General features: G+C 39.4%; 2 non-coding genes across 2 annotated transcripts; both read right to left on the bottom strand.

Moving 5' to 3' along the window:
- Nucleotides 1–1,869: 1,869 nt before the first annotated feature.
- TRNAR-UCG (transfer RNA arginine (anticodon UCG)) lies at nucleotides 1,870–1,942 on the bottom strand. The gene has a single exon. It is a non-coding gene; the product is annotated as a tRNA-Arg (tRNA).
- An 18,171-nt stretch (nucleotides 1,943–20,113) lies between these two features.
- TRNAR-UCG (transfer RNA arginine (anticodon UCG)) lies at nucleotides 20,114–20,186 on the bottom strand. The gene has a single exon. It is a non-coding gene; the product is annotated as a tRNA-Arg (tRNA).
- Between the last annotated feature and the right edge of the window lie 1,646 nt (nucleotides 20,187–21,832).

Below are 21,832 nucleotides of genomic sequence, written 5' to 3' on the forward strand. Positions count from 1 at the left end.
TTGAAAAGCCAACAGCAACATGTCAGAAAAAAATAGGAGGCAGGAGGCGAAAAAGACTGGGGATGACCCTGCATAAGCAAAAGTCCAACAGACGCCTTATCCATTAGGCCACATGGTCACTGACTGCAATATGTTTGGGTGTTTAGGGTTAGGTGGTATGAATGGATGTGGAACATATCAATTACAGGTACGCAGGACAGGATCCCATACTGTTCTTCATCTTCTTTCCATCAAAGGAGTTTTTTCAAACAATATCTAGATAATTTCCAAAGTTTCATATCTTATGCTGTGCTTTTTTGCCGTTAATCCTCCTTTCTTCTTTTATTGAATACTCTGTTTTATGCTGCAATGGTATTTTTGGATTATTTGAAAAGAGAATGAAACTGCTTTGACAGTAGTTCAGACTTCCCATTTCTTGACTTGCTAATTTGCTCCCTGAATTACCTTATACAAGTGATATGAACAGGGCCTTGACCTAAGCACGTACCTGAAAGCCTGTCACCACCTCTAGAAATAAAATTCACAGCAGCTCAAAACATTCATTTTGAAAGAGAATATTTCAAGTGAGTCCAAGTTCAATTTCAATAAAGAAAGTTGTATAAAATGACACGCTGCACATTTGGGTAACCAGCATGACTCTTTCAGTGAAGAAGTGGAATGGTTCTGTTGCAATATACTATCACCCTGGTAAGCTGCTACGAGGAAGAGTAAACAATATGATTAGGTTTCAGCAAAAATGTATTAGTTCAGGGTGTGCACCTCAGATAGACTTAAACTTACACACCCTGGTCTGTGAGAGTAATGCCCTCTCCATTGCGGCATTGAGGGTAATCTGCAAGACAGAGTTCCAAAATCATCCTTTCATCTCAGTTCATGGCCACATACAGTATTTCTGCAGTCATTCGTTTCACTTTTCTGTTTTTAATTACACTGACCATTTTAAACCTCCGGCACCCACCACTTCAATCTTACCGTTTTTGTGCTATCATAGGGCCTTGGAACTTTTGGCAAGTGGACAGAAGCAGTCAGAGAACCACATCACAATACATACTCCTTTGCCTGATACCTTTCACAACAAACTGCTCTTGGAAAAAGACGTTAACCGGTCCTTGCTCTCAGACAGACACAGAAAGCCTATCACCACCTCTACGAACATATTTCAATCAAACCAATATATATCATTCAACAATTATGCCTCTGTATCAATATAACTACAACTCGAGACAGAAAGGAATTTAAAAAACAATCTGCCCATTTGAATAGCCAGCAGAGTTTTAAGGACGTACAAATTGGAATGTGACAATTTCAGAGTTCCTCATTCATAAGAAGTCTGTGAGATAGTATCTCAGAAAGATCTCAAGTTTATAGCAAAAATGGTTGTAAGGGTGATTTTTACCACACAATTGCAACTAGGTGCCTCAATCTGCAAGAGACCAGTCCTTGACAGATTACACAACTGGGGCAACAGCAAAGGCAGCAATTGTGTCAATCCTTTATGATTCTTCTCTAGTACTATACTTTTTCTGAGGGACAATTTGCATTATTCCTGGAGAAAATCATAGAGCTTCTACCCATGCATAGTTTCTGCTTTCTGCACGCACACACTCCCTGCACTGAATCTACCCACAGTTCTGTTCGGAATGATTGTGCCATGTCATATTGTTGTATACGTATTGCATATCCGTGGCATTTATGAAGAGGTACTTTGGTATGGCAGAAAGACAGAAAAGTAGCAATGCTGAAGTCATAACGTGACTGATTGTGCAGTTTGCATTGGGCTTTCTTAATGAGTGAGAGTGAAAGGAGTATTGTAAGAGTGTATTTCCAGTTTGTATGTAAAGATAAGTTGGGTGCTGTGAGAAAAAGACTCAACCATGAAGGGACTCGAACCCTCAATCTTCTGATCCGAAGTCAGACACCTTATCCATTAGGCCACATGGTCACTGACTGCAATATGTTTGGGTGTTTAGGGTTAGGTGGTATGAATGGATGTGGAACATATCAATTACAGGTGCGCAGGACAGGATCCCATACCGTTCTTCATCTTCTTTCCATCAAAGGAGTTTTTTCAAACAATATCTAGATAATTTCCAAAGTTTCATATCTTATAATGTGCTTTTTTGCCGTTTATCCTCCTTTCTTCTTTTATTGAATACTCTGTTTTATGCTGCAATGGTATTTTTGGATTATTGGAAAATAGAGTGAAACTGCTTTGACAGTAGTTCAGACTTCCCATTTCTTGACTTTGCTAATTTGCTCCCTGAATTAGCTTATACAAGTGAAATGAACAGGGCCTTGACCTAAGCACGTACCTGAAAGCCTGTCACCACCTCACAGCAAAATTCACAGCAGCTCAAAACATTCATTTTGAAAGAGAATATTTCAAGTGAGTCCAAGTTTAATTTCTATAAAGAAAGCTGTATAAAATGACACGCTGCACATTTGGGTAACCAGCATGACTCTTTTCAGTGAAGAAGTGGAATGGTTCTGTTGCAATATACTATCACCCTGGCAAGCTGCTACGAGGAAGAGTAAACAATATGATTAGGTTTCAACAAAAATGAATTAGTTCAGGGTGTGCACCTCAGATAGACTTAAACTTACACACCCTGGTCTGTGAGAGTAGTGCCCTATCCATTGCCGCATTGTGGGTAATCTGCAAGACAGAGTTCCAAAATCATCTTTTCATCTCAGTTCATGGCCACATACAGTATTTCTGCAGTCATTCGTTTCACTTTTCTGTCTTTAATTAAACTGACCATTTTAAACCTCCGGCACCCACCACTTCAATCTTACAGTTTTTGTGCTATCATAGGGCCTTGGAACTTTTGGCAAGTGGACAGAAGCAGTCAGAGAACCACATGACAATACATACTCCTTTGCCTTATACCTTTCACAACAAACTGCTCTTGGAAAAAGACGTTAACCGGTCCTTGCTCTCAGACAGACACAGAAAGCCTATCACCACCTCTACGAACATATTTCAATCAAACCAATATATATCATTCAACAATTATGCCACTCTAGCAATATAACTACAACTAGAGACAGAAAGGAATTTAAAAAACAATCTGCCCATTTGAATAACCAGCAGAGTTTTAAGGACGTACAAACTGGAATGTGACAATTTCAGAGTTCCTCATTCATAAGAAGTCTGTGAGATAGTATCTCAGAAAGATCTCAAGATTATAGCAAAAATGGTTGTAAGGGTGATTTATACCACACAATTGCAACTAGGTGCCTCAATCTGGAAGAGACCAGTCCTTGACAGATTACACAATTTGGGCAACAGCAAAGGCAGCAATTGTGTCAATCGTTTATGATTCTTCTCCAGTACTATATTTTTTCTGAGGGACAATTAGCATTATTCCTGGAGAAATTCATAGAGCTTCTACGCATGCATAGTTTCTGCTTTCTGCACGCACACACTCTCTGCACTGCATCTACCCACAGTTCTGTTAAGAATGATTGTGCCGTGTCATATTGTTGCACACGTATTGCATATCCATGGCATTTATGAAGAGGTACTTTGGTATGGCAGAAAGACAGAAAAGTAGCAATGCTGAAGGCATAATGTGACTGATTGTGCAGTTTGCATTGGGCTTTCTTAATGAGTGAGAGTGAAAGGAGTATTGTAAGAGTGTGTTTCCAGTTTGTATGTAAAGATAAGTTGGGTGATGTGAGAAAAAGACTCAACCATGAAGGGACTCGAAACCTCAATCTTCTGATCCGAAGTCAGACGCCTTATCCATTAGGCCACATGTTCACTGACTGTTTTATGTTTGGGTGTTTAGGGTTTGGTGGTATGAATGGATGTGGAACATATCAATTACAGGTGCGCAGGACAGGATCCCATACCGTTCTTCATCTTCTTTCCATCAAAGGAGTTTTTTCAAACAATATCTAGATAATTTCCAAAGTTTCATATCTTATAATGTGCTTTTTTGCCGTTAATCCTCCTTTCTTCTTTTATTGAATACTCTGTTTTATGCTGCAATGGTATTTTTGGATTATTGGAAAATAGAGTGAAACTGCTTTGACAGTAGTTCAGACTTCCCATTTCTTGACTTGCTAATTTGCTCCCTGAATTAGCTTATACAAGTGACATGAACAGGGCCTTGACCTAAGCACGTACCTGAAAGCCTGTCACCACCTCTAGAAATAAAATTCACAGCAGCTCAAAACATTCATTTTGAAAGAGAATATTTCAAGTGAGTCCAAGTTTAATTTCAATAATGAAAGCTGTATAAAATGACACGCTGCACATTTGGGTAACCAGCATGACTCTTTTCAGTGAGGAAGTGGAATGGTTCTGTTGCAATATAATATCACCCTGGCAAGCTGCTACGAGGAAGAGTAAACAATATGATTAGGTTTCAGCAAAAATGTATTAGTTCAGGGTGTGCACCTCAGATAGACTTAAACTTACACCCCCTGGTCTGTGAGAGTAGTGCCCTATCCATTGCGGCATTGAGGGTAATCTGCAAGACAGAGTTCCAAAATCATCCTTTCATCTCAGTTCATGGCAACATACAGTATTTCTGCAGTCATTCGTTTCACTTTTCTGTCTTTAATTAAACTGACCATTTTAAACCTCCGGCACCCACCACTTCAATCTTACCGTTTTTGTGCTATCATAGGGCTTTGGAACTTTTGGCAAGTGGACAGAAGCAGTCAGAGAACCACATCACAATACATACTCCTTTGCCTGATACCTTTCACAACAAACTGCTCTTGGAAAAAGACGTTAACCGGTCCTTGCTCTCAGACAGACACAGAAAGCCTATCACCACCTCTACGAACATATTTCAATCAAACCAATATATATCATTCAACAATTATGCCTCTGTATCAATATAACTACAACTCGAGACAGAAAGGAATTTAAAAAACAATCTGCCCATTTGAATAACCAGCATAGTTTTCAGGACGTACAAATTGGAATGTGACAATTTCAGAGTTCCTCATTCATAAGAAGTCTGTGAGATAGTATCTCAGAAAGATCTCAAGTTTATAGCAAAAATGGTTGTAAGGGTGATTTTTACCACACAATTGCAACTAGGTGCCTCAATCTGCAAGAGACCAGTCCTTGACAGATTACACAACTGGGGCAACAGCAAAGGCAGCAATTGTGTCAATCCTTTATGATTCTTCTCTAGTACTATACTTTTTCTGAGGGACAATTTGCATTATTCCTGGAGAAAATCATAGACCTTCTACCCATGCATAGTTTCTGCTTTCTGCACGCACACACTCCCTGCACTGAATCTACCCACAGTTCTGTTCAGAATGATTGTGCCATGTCATATTGTTGTATACGTATTGCATATCCGTGGCATTTATGAAGAGGTACTTTGGTATGGCAGAAAGACAAAAAAGTAGCAATGCTGAAGGCATAACGTGACTGATTGTGCAGTTTGCATTGGGCTTTCTTAATGAGTGAGAGTGAAAGGAGTATTGTAAGAGTGTTTGTCCAGTTTGTATGTAAAGATAAGTTGGGTGCTGTAAGAAAAAGACTCAACCATGAAGGGACTCGAACCCTCAATCTTCTAATCCGAAGTCAGACGCCTTATCCATTAGGCAACATGGTCTCTGACTGCGATATGTTTGGGTGTTTAGGGCTAGGTGGTATGAATGGATGTGGAACATATCAATTACAGGTGCGCAGGACAGGATCCCATACCGTTCTTCATCTTCTTTCCATCAAAGGAGTTTTTTCAAACAATATCTAGATAATTTCCAAAGTTTCATATCTTATGATGTGCTTTTTTGCCGTTAATCCTCCTTTCTTCTTTTATTGAATACTCTGTTTTATGCTGCAATGGTGTTTTTGGATTATTTGAAAAGAGAATGAAACTGCTTTGACAGTAGTTCAGACTTCCCATTTCTTGACTTGCTAATTTCCTCCCTGAATTAGCTTATACAAGTGACATGAACAGGGCCTTGACCTTAGCACGTACCTGAAAGCCTGTCACCACCTCTAGAAATAAAATTCACAGCAGCTCAAAACATTCATTTTGAAAGAGAATATTTCAAGTGAGTCCAAGTTTAATTTTCATAAAGAAAGCTGTATAAAATGACACGCTGCACATTTGGGTAACCAGCATTACTCTTTTCAGTGAAGAAGTGGAATGGTTCTGTTGCAATATACTATCACCCTGGCAAGCTGCTACGAGGAAGAGTAAACAATATGATTAGGTTTCAGCAAAAATGTATTAGTTCAGGGTGTGCACCTCAGATAGACTTAAACTTACACACCCTGGTCTGTGAGAGTAGTGCCCTATCCATTGCGGCATTGAGGGTAATCTGCAAGACAGAGCTCCAAAATCATCCTTTCATCTCAGTTCATGGCCACCTACAGTATTTCTGCAGTCATTCGTTTCACTTTTCTGTCTTTAATTAAACTGACCATTTTAAACCTCCGGCACCCACCACGTCAATCTTACAGTTTTTGTGCTATCATAGGGCCTTGGAACTTTTGGCAAGAGGACAGAAGCAGTCAGAGAACCACATCACAATACATACTCCTTTGCCTGATACCTTTCACAACAAACTGCTCTTGGAAAAATACGTTAACCGGTCCTTGCTCTCAGACAGACACAGAAAGCCTATCACCACCTCTACGAACATATTTCAATCAAACCAATATATATCATTCAACAATTATACCTCTGTATCAATATAACTACAACTCGAGACAGAAAGGAATTTAAAAAACAATCTGCCCATTTGAATAACCAGCAGAGTTTTAAGGACGTACAAATTTGAATGTGACAATTTCAGAGTTCCTCATTCATAAGAAGTCTGTGAGATAGTATCTCAGAAAGATCTCAAGTTTATAGCAAAAATGGTTGTAAGGGTGATTTATACCACACCATTGCAACTAGGTGCCTCAATCTGCAAGAGACCAGTCCTTGACAGATTACACAATTGTGGCAACAGCAAAGGCAGCAATTGTGTCAATCCTTTATGATTCTTCTCCAGTACTATATTTTTTCTGAGGGACAATTTGCATTATTCCTGGAGAAAATCATAGAGCTTCTACGCATGCATAGTTTCTGCTTTCTGCACGCACACACTCCCTGCACTGCATCTACCCACAGTTCTGTTAAGAATGATTTTGCCGTGTCATATTGTTGCATACGTATTGCATATCCGTGGCATTTACGAAGAGGTTCTTTGGTATGGCACAAAGACAGAAAAGTAGCAATGCTGAAGGCATAACGTGACTGATTGTGCAGTTTGCATTGGGCTTTCTTAATGAGTGAGAGTGAAAGGAGTATTGTAAGAGTGTGTTTCCAGTTTGTATGTAAAGATAAGTTGGGTGCTGTGAGAAAAAGACTCAACCATGAAGGGACTCGAACCCTCAATCTTCTGATCCAAAGTTTGACGCCTTATCCATTAGGCCACATGGTCCCTGACTGCAATGGGTTTGGGTGTTTAGGGTTAGGTGGTATGAATGGATGTGGAACATATCAATTACAGGTGCGCAGGACAGGATCCCATACCGTTCTTCATCTTCTTTCCATCAAAGGAGTTTTTTCAAACAATATCTAGATAATTTCCAAAGTTTCATATCTTATGATGTGCTTTTTTGCCGTTAATCCTCCTTTCTTCTTTTATTGAATACTCTGTTTTATGCTGCAATGGTATTTTTGGATTATTTAAAAAGAGAATGAAACTGCTTTGACAGTAGTTCAGACTTCCCATTTCTTGACTTGCTAATTTGCTCCCTGAATTAGCTTATACAAGTGACATGAACAGGGCCTTGACCTAAGCACGTACCTGAAAGCCTGTCACCACCTCTAGAAATAAAATTCACAGCAGCTCAAAACATTCATTTTGAAAGAGAATATTTCAAGTCAGTCCAAGTTTAATTTCAATAAAGAAAGCTGTATAAAATGACACGCTGCACATTTGGGTAACCAGCATGACTCTTTTCAGTGAAGAAGTGGAATGGTTCTGTTGCAATATACTATCACCCTGGCAAGCTGCTACGAGGAAGAGTAAACAATATGATTAGGTTTCAGCAAAAATGTATTAGTTCAGGGTGTGCACCTCAGATAGACTTAAACTTACACACCCTGGTCTGTGAGAGTAGTGCCCTATCCATTGCGGCATTGAGGGTAATCTGCAAGACAGAGTTCCAAAATCATCCTTTCATCTCAGTTCATGGCCACATACAGTATTTCTGCAGTCATTCTTTTCACTTTTCTGTCTTTAATTAAACTGACCATTTTAAACCTCCGGCACCCACCACTTCAATCTTACCGTTTTTGTGCTATCATAGGGCCTTGGAACTTTTGGCAAGTGGACAGAAGCAGTCAGAGAACCACATCACAATACATACTCCTTTGCCTGATACCTTTCACAACAAACTGCTCTTGGAAAAAGACGTTAACCGGTCCTTGCTCTCAGACAGACACAGAAAGCCTATCACCACCTCTACGAACATATTTCAATCAAACCAATATATATCTTTCAACAATTATGCCTCTGTATCAATATAACTACAACTCGAGACAGAAAGGAATTTAAAAAACAATCTGCCCATTTGAATAACCAGCATAGTTTTAAGGACGTACAAATTGGAATGTGACAATTTCAGAGTTCCTCATTCATAAGAAGTCTGTGAGATAGTATTTCAGAAAGATCTCAAGTTTATAGCAAAAATGGTTGTAAGGGTGATTTTTACCACACAATTGCAACTATGTGCCTCAATCTGCAAGAGACCAGTCCTTGACAGATTACACAACTGGGGCAACAGCAAAGGCAGCAATTGTGTCAATCCTTTATGATTCTTCTCCAGTACTATACTTTTTCTGAGGGACAATTTGCATTATTCCTGGAGAAAATCATAGAGTTTCTACGCATGCATAGTTTCTGCTTTCTGCACGCACACACTCCCTGCACTGCATCTACCCACAGTTCTGTTAAGAATGATTGTGCCGTGTCATATTGTTGCATACGTATTGCATATCCGTGGCATTTATGAAGAGGTACTTTGGTATGGCAGAAAGACAGAAAAGTAGCAATGCTGAAGGCATAACGTGACTGATTGTGCAGTTTGTATTGGGCTTTCTTAATGAGTGAGAGTAAAAGGAGTATTGTAAGAGTGTGCCTCCAGTTTGTATGTAAAGATAAGTTGGGTGCTGTGAGAAAAAGACTCATCCATGAAGGGACTCAACCCCTCAATCTTCCGATCCGAAGTCAGACGCCTTATCCATTAGGCCACATGGTCACTGACTGCAATATGTTTGGGTGTTTAGGGTTAGGAGTCTGATTGGATGTGGAACATATCAATTACAGGTGCGCAGGACAGGATCCCATACCGTTCTTCATCTTCTTTCCATCAAAGGAGTTTTTTCAAACAATATCTAGATAATTTCCAAAGTTTCATCTCTTATGATGTGCTTTTTTGCCGTTAATCCTCCTTTCTTCTTTTATTGAATACTCTGTTTTATGCTGCAATGGTATTTTTGGATTATTTGAAAAGAGAATGAAACTGCTTTGACAGTAGTTCTGTCTTCCCATTTCTTGACTTGCTAATTTGCTCCCTGAATTAGCTTATACAAGTGACATGAACAGGGCCTTGACCTAAGCACGTACCTGAAAGCCTGTCACCACCTCTAGAAATAAAATTCACAGCAGCTCAAAACATTCATTTTGAAAGAGAATATTTCAAGTGAGTCCAAGTTTAATTTCAATAAAGAAAGCTGTATAAAATGACACGCTGCACATTTGGGTAACCAGCATGACTCTTTTCAGTGAAGAAGTGGAATGGTTCTGTTGCAATATACTATCACCCTGGCAAGCTGCTACGAGGAAGAGTAAACAATATGATAAGGTTTCAGCAAAAATGTATTAGTTCAGTGTGTGCACCTCAGATAGACTTAAACGTACACACCCTGGTCTGTGAGAGTAGTGCCCTATCCATTGCGGCATTGAGGGTAATCTGCAAGACAGAGTTCCAAAATCATCCTTTCATCTTAGTTCATGGCCACATACAGTATTTCTGCAGTCATTCTTTTCACTTTTCTGTCTTTAATTAAACTGACCATTTTAAACCTCCGGCACCCACCACTTCAATCTTACCGTTTTTGTGCTATCATAGGGCCTTGGAACTTTTGGCAAGTGGACAGAAGCAGTCAGAGAACCACATCACAATACATACTCCTTTGCCTGATACCTTTCACAACAAACTGCTCTTGGAAAAAGACGTTAACCGGTCCTTGCTCTCAGACAGACACAGAAAGCCTATCACCACCGCTACTAACATACTTCAACCAAACCAATATATATCATTCAAACAATTATGCCTCTGTATCAATATAGCTACAACTCGAGACAGAAATGAATTTACAAAACAATCTGCCCATTTGAATAACCACCATGGTTTTAAGGACTTACAAATTGGAATGTGACAATTTCAGAGTTCCTCATTCATAAGAAGTCTGTGAGATAGTATCTCAGAAAGATCTCAAGTTTATAGCAAAAATGGTTGTAAGGGTGATTTTTACCACACAATTGCAACTAGGTGGCTCAATCTGCAAGAGACCAGTCCTTGACAGATTACACAACTGGGGCAACAGCAAAGGCTAGCAATTGTGTCAATCCTTTATTATTATTCTCTAGTACTATACTTTTTCTCAGGGACAGTTTGCATTATTCCTGGATAAAATCATAGAGCTTCTCCGCGTCCATAGTTTCTGCTTTCTGCACGCACACACACTCCCTGCACTGAATCTACCCACAGTTCTGTTCAGAATGATTGTGCCATGTCATATTGTTGTATACGTATTGCATATCCGTGGCATTTATGAAGAGGTACTTTGGTATGGCAGAAAGACAGAAAAGTAGCAATGCTGAAGGCATAATGTGACTGATTGTGCAGTTTGCATTGGGCTTTCTTAATGAGTGAGAGTGAATGGAGTATTGTAAGAGTGTGTTTCCAGTTTGGATGTAAAGATAAGTTGGGTGCTGTGAGAAAAAGACTCACCCATGAAGGGACTCAAACCCTCAATCTTCTGATCCAAAGTCAGACGCCTTATCCATTAGGCCACATGGTCACTGTCTGCAATATGTTTGGGTGTTTAGGGTTAGGTGGTATGAATGGATGTGGAACATATCAATTACAGGTGCGCAGGACAGGATCCCATACCGTTCTTCATCTTCTTTCCATCAAAGGAGTTTTTTCAAACAATATCTTGATAATTTTCCAAAGTTTCATATCTTATGATGTGCTTTTTTGCCGTTAATCCTCCTTTCTTCTTTTATTGAATACTCTGTTTTATGCTGCAATGGTATTTTTGGATTATTTGAAAAGAGAATGAAACTGCTTTGACAATAGTTCAGACTTCCCATTTCTTGACTTGCTAATTTGCTCCCTGAATTAGCTTATACAAGTGACATGAACAGGGCCTTGACCTAAGCACGTACCTGAAAGCCTGTCACCACCTCTAGAAATAAAATTCACAGCAGCTCAAAACATTCATTTTGAAAGAGAATATTTCAAGTGAGTCCAAGTTTAATTTCAATAAAGAAAGCTGTATAAAATGACACGCTGCACATTTGGGTAACCAGCATGACTCTTTTCAGTGAAGAAGTGGAATGGTTCTGTTGCAATATACTATCACCCTGGCAAGCTGCTACGAGGAAGAGTAAAAAATATGATTAGGTTTCAGCAAAAATGTATTAGTTCAGGGTGTGCACCTCAGATAGACTTAAACTTACACACCCTGGTCTGTGAGAGTAGTGCCCTATCCATTGCGGCATTGAGGGTAATTTCCAAAATCATCCTTTCATCTCAGTTCATGGCCACATACAGTATTTCTGCAGTCATTCGTTTCACTTTTCTGTCTTTAATTAAACTGACCATTTTAAACCTCCGGCACCCACCACTTCAATCTTACCGTTTTTGTGCTATCATAGGGCCTTGGAACTTTTGGCAAGTGGACAGAAGCAGTCAGAGAACCACATCACAATACATACTCCTTTGCCTGATACCTTTCACAACAAACTGCTCTTGGAAAAAGACGTTAACCGGTCCTTGCTCTCAGACAGACACAGAAAGCCTATCACCACCTCTACGAACATATTTCAATCAAACCAATATATATCATTCAACAATTATGCCTCTGTATCAATATAACTACAACTCGAGACGGAAAGGAATTTAAAAAACAATCTGCCCATTTGAATAACCAGCATAGTTTTAAGGACGTACAAATTGGAATGTGACAATTTCAGAGTTCCTCATTCATAAGAAGTCTGTGAGATAGTATTTCAGAAAGATCTCAAGTTTATAGCAAAAATGGTTGTAAGGGTGATTTTTACCACACAATTGCAACTAGGTGCCTCAATCTGCAAGAGACCAGTCCTTGACAGATTACACAACTGGGGCAACATCAAAGGCAGCAATTGTGTCAATCCTTTATGATTCTTCTCCAGTACTATATTTTTTCTGAGGGACAATTTGCATTATTCCTGGAGAAAATCATAGAGCTTCTACGCATGCATAGTTTCTGCTTTCTGCACGCACACACTCCCTGCACTGCATCTACCCACAGTTCTCTTAAGAATGATTGTGCCATGTCATATTGTTGTATACGTATTGCATATCCGTGGCATTTATTAAGAGGTACTTTGGTATGGCAGAAAGACAGAAAAGTAGCAATGCTGAAGGAATAACATGACTGATTGTGCAGTTTGCATTGGGCTTTCTTAATGAGTGAGAGTGAATGGAGTATTGTAAGAGTGTGTTTACAGTTTGTATGTAAAGATAAGTTGGGTGCTGTGAGAAAAAGACTCAACCATGAAGGGACTTGAACCCTCAATCTTCTGATCTGAAGTCAGTCGCCTTATCCATTAGGCCACATGGTCACTGACTCCAACATCTTTGGGTGTTTAGGGTTAGGTGGTATGAATGGATGTGGAACATGTCAATTACAGGTGCGCAGGACAGGATCCCATACCGTTCTTCATCTTCTTTCCATCAAAGGAGTTTTTTCAAACAATATCTAGATAATTTCCAAAGTTTCATATCTTATGATGTGCTTTTTTGCCGTTAATCCTCCTTTCTTCTTTTATTGAATACTCTGTTTTATGCTGCAATTGTATTTTTGGATTATTTGAAAAGAGAATGAAACTGCTTTGACAGTAGTTCAGACTTCCCATTTCTTGACTTGCTAATTTGCTGCCTGAATGAGCTTATACAACTGACATGAACAGGGCCTTGACCTAAGCACGTACCTGAAAGCCTGTCACCACCTCTAGAAATAAAATTCACAGCAGCTCAAAACATTCATTTTGAAAGAGAATATTTCAAGTGAGTCCAAGTTTAATTTCAATAAAGAAAGCTGTATAAAATGACACGCTGCACATTTGGGTAACCAGCATGACTCTTTTCAGTGAAGAAGTGGAATGGTTCTGTTGCAATATACTATCACCCTGGCAAGCTCCTACGAGGAAGAGTAAACAATATGATTAGGTTTCAGCAAAAATGTATTAGTTCAGGGTGTGCACCTCAGATAGACTTAAAATTACACACCCTGGTCTGTGAGAGTAGTGCCCGATCCATTGCGGCATTGAGGGTAATCTGCAAGACAGAGTTCCAAAATCATCTTTTCATCTCAGTTCATGGCCCCATACAGTATTTCTGCAGTCATTCGTTTCACTTTTCTGTCTTTAATTAAACTGACCATTTTAAACCTCCGGCACCCACCACTTCAATCTTACCGTTTTTGTGCTATCATAGGGCCTTGGAACTTTTGGCAAGTGGACAGAAGCAGTCAGAGAACCACATCAAAATACATACTCCTTTGCCTGATACCTTTCACAACAAACTGCTCTTGGAAAAAGACGTTAACTGGTCCTTGCTCTCAGACAGACACAGAAAGCCTATCACCACCTCTACGAACATATTTCAATCAAACCAATATATATCATTCAACAATTATGCCTCTGTATCAATATAACTACAACTCGAGACAGAAAGGAATTTAAAAAACAATCTGCCCATTTGACTAACCAGCATAGTTTTAAGGACGTACAAATTGGAATGTGACAATTTCAGAGTTCCTCATTCATAAGAAGTCTGTGAGATAGTATTTCAGAAAGATCTCAAGTTTATAGCAAAAATGGTTGTAAGGGTGATTTTTACCACACAATTGCAACTAGGTGCCTGAATCTGCAAGAGACCAGTCCTTGACAGATTACACAACTGGGGCAACAGCAAAGGCAGCAATTGTGTCAATCCTTTATGATTCTTCTCCAGTACTATACTTTTTCTGAGGGACAATTTGCATTATTCCTGGAGAAAATCATAGAGTTTCTACGCATGCATAGTTTCTGCTTTCTGCACGCACACACTCCCTGCACTGCATCTACCCACAGTTCTGTTAAGAATGATTGTGCCGTGTCATATTGTTGCATACGTATTGCATATCCGTGGCATTTATGAAGAGGTACTTTGGTATGGCAGAAAGACAGAAAAGTAGCAATGCTGAAGGCATAACGTGACTGATTGTGCAGTTTGTATTGGGATTTCTTAATGAGTGAGAGTAAAAGGAGTATTGTAAGAGTGTGCCTCCAGTTTGTATGTAAAGATAAGTTGGGTGCTGTGAGAAAAAGACTCATCCATGAAAGGACTCGACCCCTCAATCTTCCGATCCGAAGTCAGTCGCCTTATCCATTAGGCCACATGGTCACTGACTGCAAAATGTTTGGGTGTTGAGGGTTAGGTGGTATGATTGGATGTGGAACATATCAATTACAGGTGCGCAGGACAGGATCCCATACCGTTCTTCATCTTCTATCCATCAAAGGAGTTTTTTCAAACAATATCTAGATAATTTCCAAAGTTTCATATCTTATGATGTGCTTTTTTGCCGTTAATCCTCCTTTCTTCTTTTATTGAATACTCTGTTTTATGCTGCAATGGTATTTTTGGATTATTTGAAAAGAGAATGAAACTGCTTTGACAGTAGTTCTGTCTTCCCATTTCTTGACTTGCTAATTTGCTCCCTGAATTAGCTGATACAAGTGACATGAACAGGGCCTTGACCTAAGCACGTACCTGAAAGCCTGTCACCACCTCTAGAAATAAAATTCACAGCAGCTCAAAACATTCATTTTGAAAGAGAATATTTCAAGTGAGTCCAAGTTTAATTTCAATAAAGAAAGCTGTATAAAATGACACGCTGCTCATTTGGGTAACCAGCATGACACTTTTCAGTGAAGAAGTGGAATGGTTCTGTTGCAATATACTATCACCCTGGCAAGCTGCTACGAGGAAGAGTAAACAATATGATAAGGTTTCAGCAAAAATGAATTAGTTCAGTGTGTGCACCTCAGATAGACTTAAACGTACACACCCTGGTCTGTGAGAGTAGTGCCCTATCCATTGCGGCATTGAGGGTAATCTGCAAGACAGAGTTCCAAAATCATCCTTTCATCTCAGTTCATGGCCACATACAGTATTTCTGCAGTCATTCTTTTCACTTTTCTGTCTTTAATTAAACTGACCATTTTAAACCTCCGGCACCCACCACTTCAATCTTACCGTTTTTTTGCTATCATACGGCCTTGGAACTTTTGGCAAGTGGACAGAAGCAGTCAGAGAACCACATCACAATACATACTCCTTTGCCTGATACCTTTCACAACAAACTGCTCTTGGAAAAAGACGTTAACCGGTCCTTGCTCTCAGACAGACACAGAAAGCCTATCACCACCGCTACTAACATACTTCAACCAAACCAATATATATCATTCAAACAATTATGCCTCTGTATCAATATAGCTACAACTCGAGACAGAAATGAATTTACAAAACAATCTGCCCATTTGAATAACCACCATGGTTTTAAGGACTTACAAATTGGAATGTGACAATTTCAGAGTTCCTCATTCATAAGAAGTCTGTGAGATAGTATCTCAGAAAGATCTCAAGTTTATAGCAAAAATGGTTGTAAGGGTGATTTTTACCACACAATTGCAACTAGGTGGCTCAATCTGCAACAGACCAGTCCTTGACAGATTACACAACTGGGGCAACAGCAAAGGCTAGCAATTGTGTCAATCCTTTATTATTCTTCTCTAGTACTATACTTTTTCTCAGGGACAGTTTGCATTATTCCTGGATAAAATCATAGAGCTTCTCCGCGTCCATAGTTTCTGCTTTCTGCACGCACACACACTCCCTGCACTGAATCTACCAACAGTTCTGTTCAGAATGATTGTGCCATGTCATATTGTTGTATACGTATTGCATATCCGTGGCATTTATGAAGAGGTACTTTGGTATGGCAGAAAGACAGAAAAGTAGCAATGCTGAAGGCATAATGTGACTGATTGTGCAGTTTGCATTGGGCTTTCTTAATGAGTGAGAGTGAATGGAGTATTGTAAGAGTGTGTTTCCAGTTTGTATGTAAAGATAAGTTGGGTGCTGTGAGAAAAAGACTCACCCATGAAGGGACTCAAACCGTCAATCTTCTGATCCAAAGTCAGACGCCTTATCCATTAGGCCACATGGTCACTGTCTGCAATATGTTTGGGTGTTTAGGGTTAGGTGGTATGAATGGATGTGGAACATATCAATTACAGGTGCGCAGGACAGGATCCCATACCGTTCTTCATCTTCTTTCCATCAAAGGAGTTTTTTCAAACAATATCTTGATAATTTTCCAAAGTTTCATATCTTATGATGTGCTTTTTTGCCGTTAATCCTCCTTTCTTCTTTTATTGAATACTCTGTTTTATGCTGCAATGGTATTTTTGGATTATTTGAAAAGAGAATGAAACTGCTTTGACAGTAGTTCAGACTTCCCATTTCTTGACTTGCTACTTTGCTCCCTGAATTAGCTTATACAAGTGACATGAACAGGGCCTTGACCTAAGCACGTACCTGAAAGCCTGTCACCACCTCTAGAAATAAAATTCACAGCAGCTCAAAACATTCATTTTGAAAGAGAATATTTCAAGTGAGTCCAAGTTTAATTTCAATAAAGAAAGCTGTATAAAATGACACGCTGCACATTTGGGTAACCAGCATGACTCTTTTCAGTGAAGAAGTGGAATGGTTCTGTTGCAATATACTATCACCCTGGCAAGCTGCTACGAGGAAGAGTAAACAATATGATTAGGTTTCAGCAAAAATGTATTAGTTCAGGGTGTGCACCTCAGATAGACTTAAACTTACACACCCTGGTCTGTGAGAGTAGTGCCCTATCCATTGCGGCATTGAGGGTAATCTGCAAGACAGAGTTCCAAAATCATCCTTTCATCTCAGTTCATGGCCACATACAGTATTTCTGCAGTCATTCGTTTCACTTTTCTGTCTTTAATTAAACTGACCATTTTAAACCTCCGGCACCCACCACTTCAATCTTACCGTTTTTGTGCTATCATAGGGCCTTGGAACTTTTGGCAAGTGGACAGAAGCAGTCAGAGAACCACATCACAATACATACTCCTTTGCCTGATACCTTTCACAACAAACTGCTCTTGGAAAAAGACGTTAACCGGTCCTTGCTCTCAGACAGACACAGAAAGCCTATCACCACCTCTACGAACATATTTCAATCAAACCAATATATATCATTCAACAATTATGCCTCTGTATCAATATAACTACAACTAGAGACAGAAAGGAATTTAAAAAACAATCTGCCCATTTGAATAACCAGCATAGTTTTAAGGACGTACAAATTGGAATGTGACAATTTCAGAGTTCCTCATTCATAAGAAGTCTGTGAGATAGTATCTCAGAAAGATCTCAAGTTTATAGCAAAAATGGTTGTAAGGGTGATTTATACCACACAATTGCAACTAGGTGCCTCAATCTGCAAGAGACCAGTCCTTGACAGATTACACAATTGGGGCAACAGCAAAGGCAGCAATTGTGTCAATCCTTTATGATTCTTCTCCAGTACTATATTTTTTCTGAGGGACAATTTGCATTATTCCTGGAGAAAATCATAGAGCTTCTAACCATGCATAGTTTCTGCTTTCTGCGCGCACACACTCCCTGCACTGAACCTACCCACAGTTCTGTTCAGAATGATTGTGCCATGTCATATTGTTGTATACGTTTTGCATATCAGTGGCATTTATGAAGAGGTACTTTGGTATGGCAGAAAGACAGAAAAGTAGCAATGCTGAAAGCATAACGTGACTGATTGTGCAGTTTGCATTGGGCTTTCTTAATGAGTGAGAGTGAAAGGAGTATTGTAAGAGTGTGCCTCCAGTTTGTATGTAAAGATAAGTTGGGTGCTGTGAGAAAAAGACTCAACCATGAAGGGACTCTAACCCTCAATCTTCTGATCTGAAGTCAGACGCCTTATCCATTAGGCCACATGGTCACTGATTGCAATATGTTTGGTGTTTAGGGTTAGGTGGTATGATTGGATGTGGAACATATCACTTACAGGTGCGCAGGACAGGATCCCATACCGTTCTTCATCTTCTTTCCATCAAAGGAGTTTTTTCAAACAATATCTAGATAATTTCCAAAGTTTCATATCTTATGACGTGTATTTTTGCCGTTAATCCTCCTTTCTTCTTTTATTGAATACTCTGTTTTATGCTGCAATGGTATTTTTGGATTATTTGAAAAGAGAATGAAACTGCTTTGACATTAGTTCAGACTTCCCATTTGTTGACTTGCTAATTTGCTCCCTGAATTAGCTTATACAAGTGACATGAACAGGGCCTTGACCTAAGCACGTACCTGAAAGCCTGTCACCACCTGTAGGAATAAAATTCACAGCATCTCAAAACAATCATTTTGATAGAGAATATTTCAAGTGAGTCTAAGTTTAATTTCAATAAAGAAAGCTGTATAAAATGGCACGCTGCACATTTGGGTAACCAGCATGACTCTTTTCAGTGAAGAAGTGGAATGGTTCTGTTGCAATATACTATCACCCTGGCAAGCTCCTACGAGGAACAGTAAACAATATGATTAGGTTTCAGCAAAAATGTATTAGTTCAGGGTGTGCACCTCAGATAGACTTAAACTTACACACCCTGGTCTGTGAGAATAGTGCCCTATCCATTGCGGCATTGAGGGTAATCTGCAAGACAGAGTTCCAAAATCATCCTTTCATCTCAGTTCATGGCCAGATAGAGTATTTCTGCAGTCATTCGTTTCACTTTTCTGTCTTTAATTAAACTGACCATTTTAAACCTCCACCACCCACCACTTCAATGTTACAGTTTGTATGTTATAATAGGGCCTTGGAACTTTTGGCAAGTGGACAGAAGCAGTCAGAGAACCTCATGACAATACATACTCCTTTGCCTGATACCTTTCACAACAAACTGTTCTTAGAAAAAGACGTTAACTGGTCCTTGCTCTCAGACAGACACAGAAAGCCTATCACCACCTCTACGAACATATTTCAATCAAACCAATATATATCATTCAACAATTATGCCTCTGTATCAATATAACTACAACTCGAGACAGAAAGGAATTTAAAAAACAATCTGCCCATTTGAATAACCAGCATAGTTTTAAGGACGTACAAATTGGAATGTGACAATTTCAGAGTTCCTCATTCATAAGAAGTCTGCGAGATAGTATCTCAGAAAGATCTCAAGTTTATAGCAAAAATGGTTGTAAGGGTGATTTTTACCACACAATTGCAACTAGGTGCCTCAATCTGCAAGAGACCAGTCCTTGACAGATTACACAACTGGGGCAACAGCAAAGGCAGCAATTGTGTCAATCCTTTATGATTCTTCTCTAGTACTATACTTTTTCTGAGGGACAATTTGCATTATTCCTGGAGAAAATCATAGAGCTTCTACCCATGCATAGTTTCTGCGTTCTGCACGCACACACTCCCTGCACTGAATCTACCCACAGTTCTGTTGAGAATGATTGTGCCATGTCATATAGTTGTATACGTATTGCATATCCAATGCATTTATGAAGAGGTACTTTGGTATGGCAGAAAGACAGAAAAGTAGCAACGCTGAAGGCATAACGTGACTGATTGTGCAGTTTGGATTGGGCTTTCTTAATGAGTGAGAGTGAATGGAGTATTGTAAGAGTGTGTTTCCAGTTTGTATGTACAGATAAGTTGGGTGCTGTGAGAAAAAGACTCAACCATGAAGGGACTCGAACCCTCAATCTTCTGATCCGAAGTCAGACGCCTTATCCATTAGGCCACATGGTCACTGATTGTAGTATGTTTGGGTGTTTACGGTTAGGTGATATGAATGGATGTGGAACATATCAATTACAGGTGCGCAGGACAGGATCCCATACCGTTCTTCATCTTCTTTCCATCAAAGGAGTTTTTTCAAACAATATCTAAATAATTTCCAAAGTTTCATATCTTATGATGTGCTTTTTTGCCGTTAATCCTCCTTTTTTCTTTTATTGAATACTCTGTTTTATGCTGCAATGGTATTTTTGGATTATTTGAAAAGAGAATGAAACTGCTTTGACAGTAGTTCAGACTTCACATTTCTTGACTTGCTAATTTGCTCCCTGAATTAGCTTATACAAGTGACATGAACAGGGCCTTGACCGAAGCACGTACCTGAAAGCCTGTCACCACCTCTAGAAATAAAATTCACAGCAGCTCAAAACATTCATTTTGAAAGAGAATATTTCAAGTGAGTCCAAGTTTAATTTCAATAAAGAAAGCTGTATAAAATATTACGCTGCACATTTGGTTAACCAGCATGACTCTTTTCAGTGAAGAAGTGGAATGGTTCTGTTGCAATATACTATCACCCTGGCAAGCAGCTACGAGGAAGAGAAAACAATATGATTAGGTTTCAGCAAAAATGTATTAGTTCAGGGTGTGCACCTCAGATAGACTTAAACTTACACACCGTGGTCTGTGAGAGTAGTGCCCTATCGATTGCGGCATTGAGGGTAATCTGCAAGACAGAGTTCCAAAATCATCCTTTCATCTCAGTTCATGGCCACATACAGTATTTCTGCAGTCATTCGTTTCACTTTTCTGTCTTTAATTAAACTGACCACTTTAAACCTCCGCCACCCACCACTTCAATCTTACCGTTTTTGTGCTATCATAGGGCCTTGGAACTTTTGGCAAGTGGACAGAAGCACTCAGAGAACCACATCACAATACATACTCCTTTGCCTGATACCTTTCACAACAAACTGCTCTTGGAAAAGACCGGTCCTTGCTCTCAGACAGACACAGAAAGCCTATCACCACCTCTACGAACATATTTCAATCAATCCAATATATATCATTCAACAATTATGCCTCTGTATCAATATAACTACAACTCGAGACAGAAAGGAATTTAAAAAACAAATTGCCCATTTGAATAACCAGCAGAGTTTTAAGGACGTACAAATTGGAATGTGACAATTTCAGAGTTCCTCATTCATAAGAAGTCTGTGAGATAGTATCTCAGAAAGATTTCAAGTTTATAGCAAAAATGGTTGTAAGGGTGATTTTTACCACACAATTGCAACTAGGTGCCTCAATCTGCAAGAGACCAGTCCTTGACAGATTACACAACTGGGGCAACAGCAAAGGCAGCAATTGTGTTAATCCTTTATGATTCTTCTCTAGTACTGTACTTTTTCTGAGGGACAATTTGCATTATTCCTGGAGAAAATCATAGAGCTTCTACCCATGCATAGTTTCTGCTTTCTGCACGCACACACTCCCTGCACTGAATCTACCCACAGTTCTGTTCAGAATGATTGTGCCATGTCATATTGTTGTATACGTATTGCATATCCGATGCATTTATGAAGAGGTACTTTGGTATGGCAGAAAAACAGAAAAGTAGCAATGCTGAAGGCATAACGCGACGGATTGTGCAGTTT

Source organism: Pleurodeles waltl, chromosome 4_1 (assembly GCF_031143425.1).
Source record: "Pleurodeles waltl isolate 20211129_DDA chromosome 4_1, aPleWal1.hap1.20221129, whole genome shotgun sequence".
NCBI lineage: Eukaryota > Metazoa > Chordata > Amphibia > Caudata > Salamandridae > Pleurodeles > Pleurodeles waltl.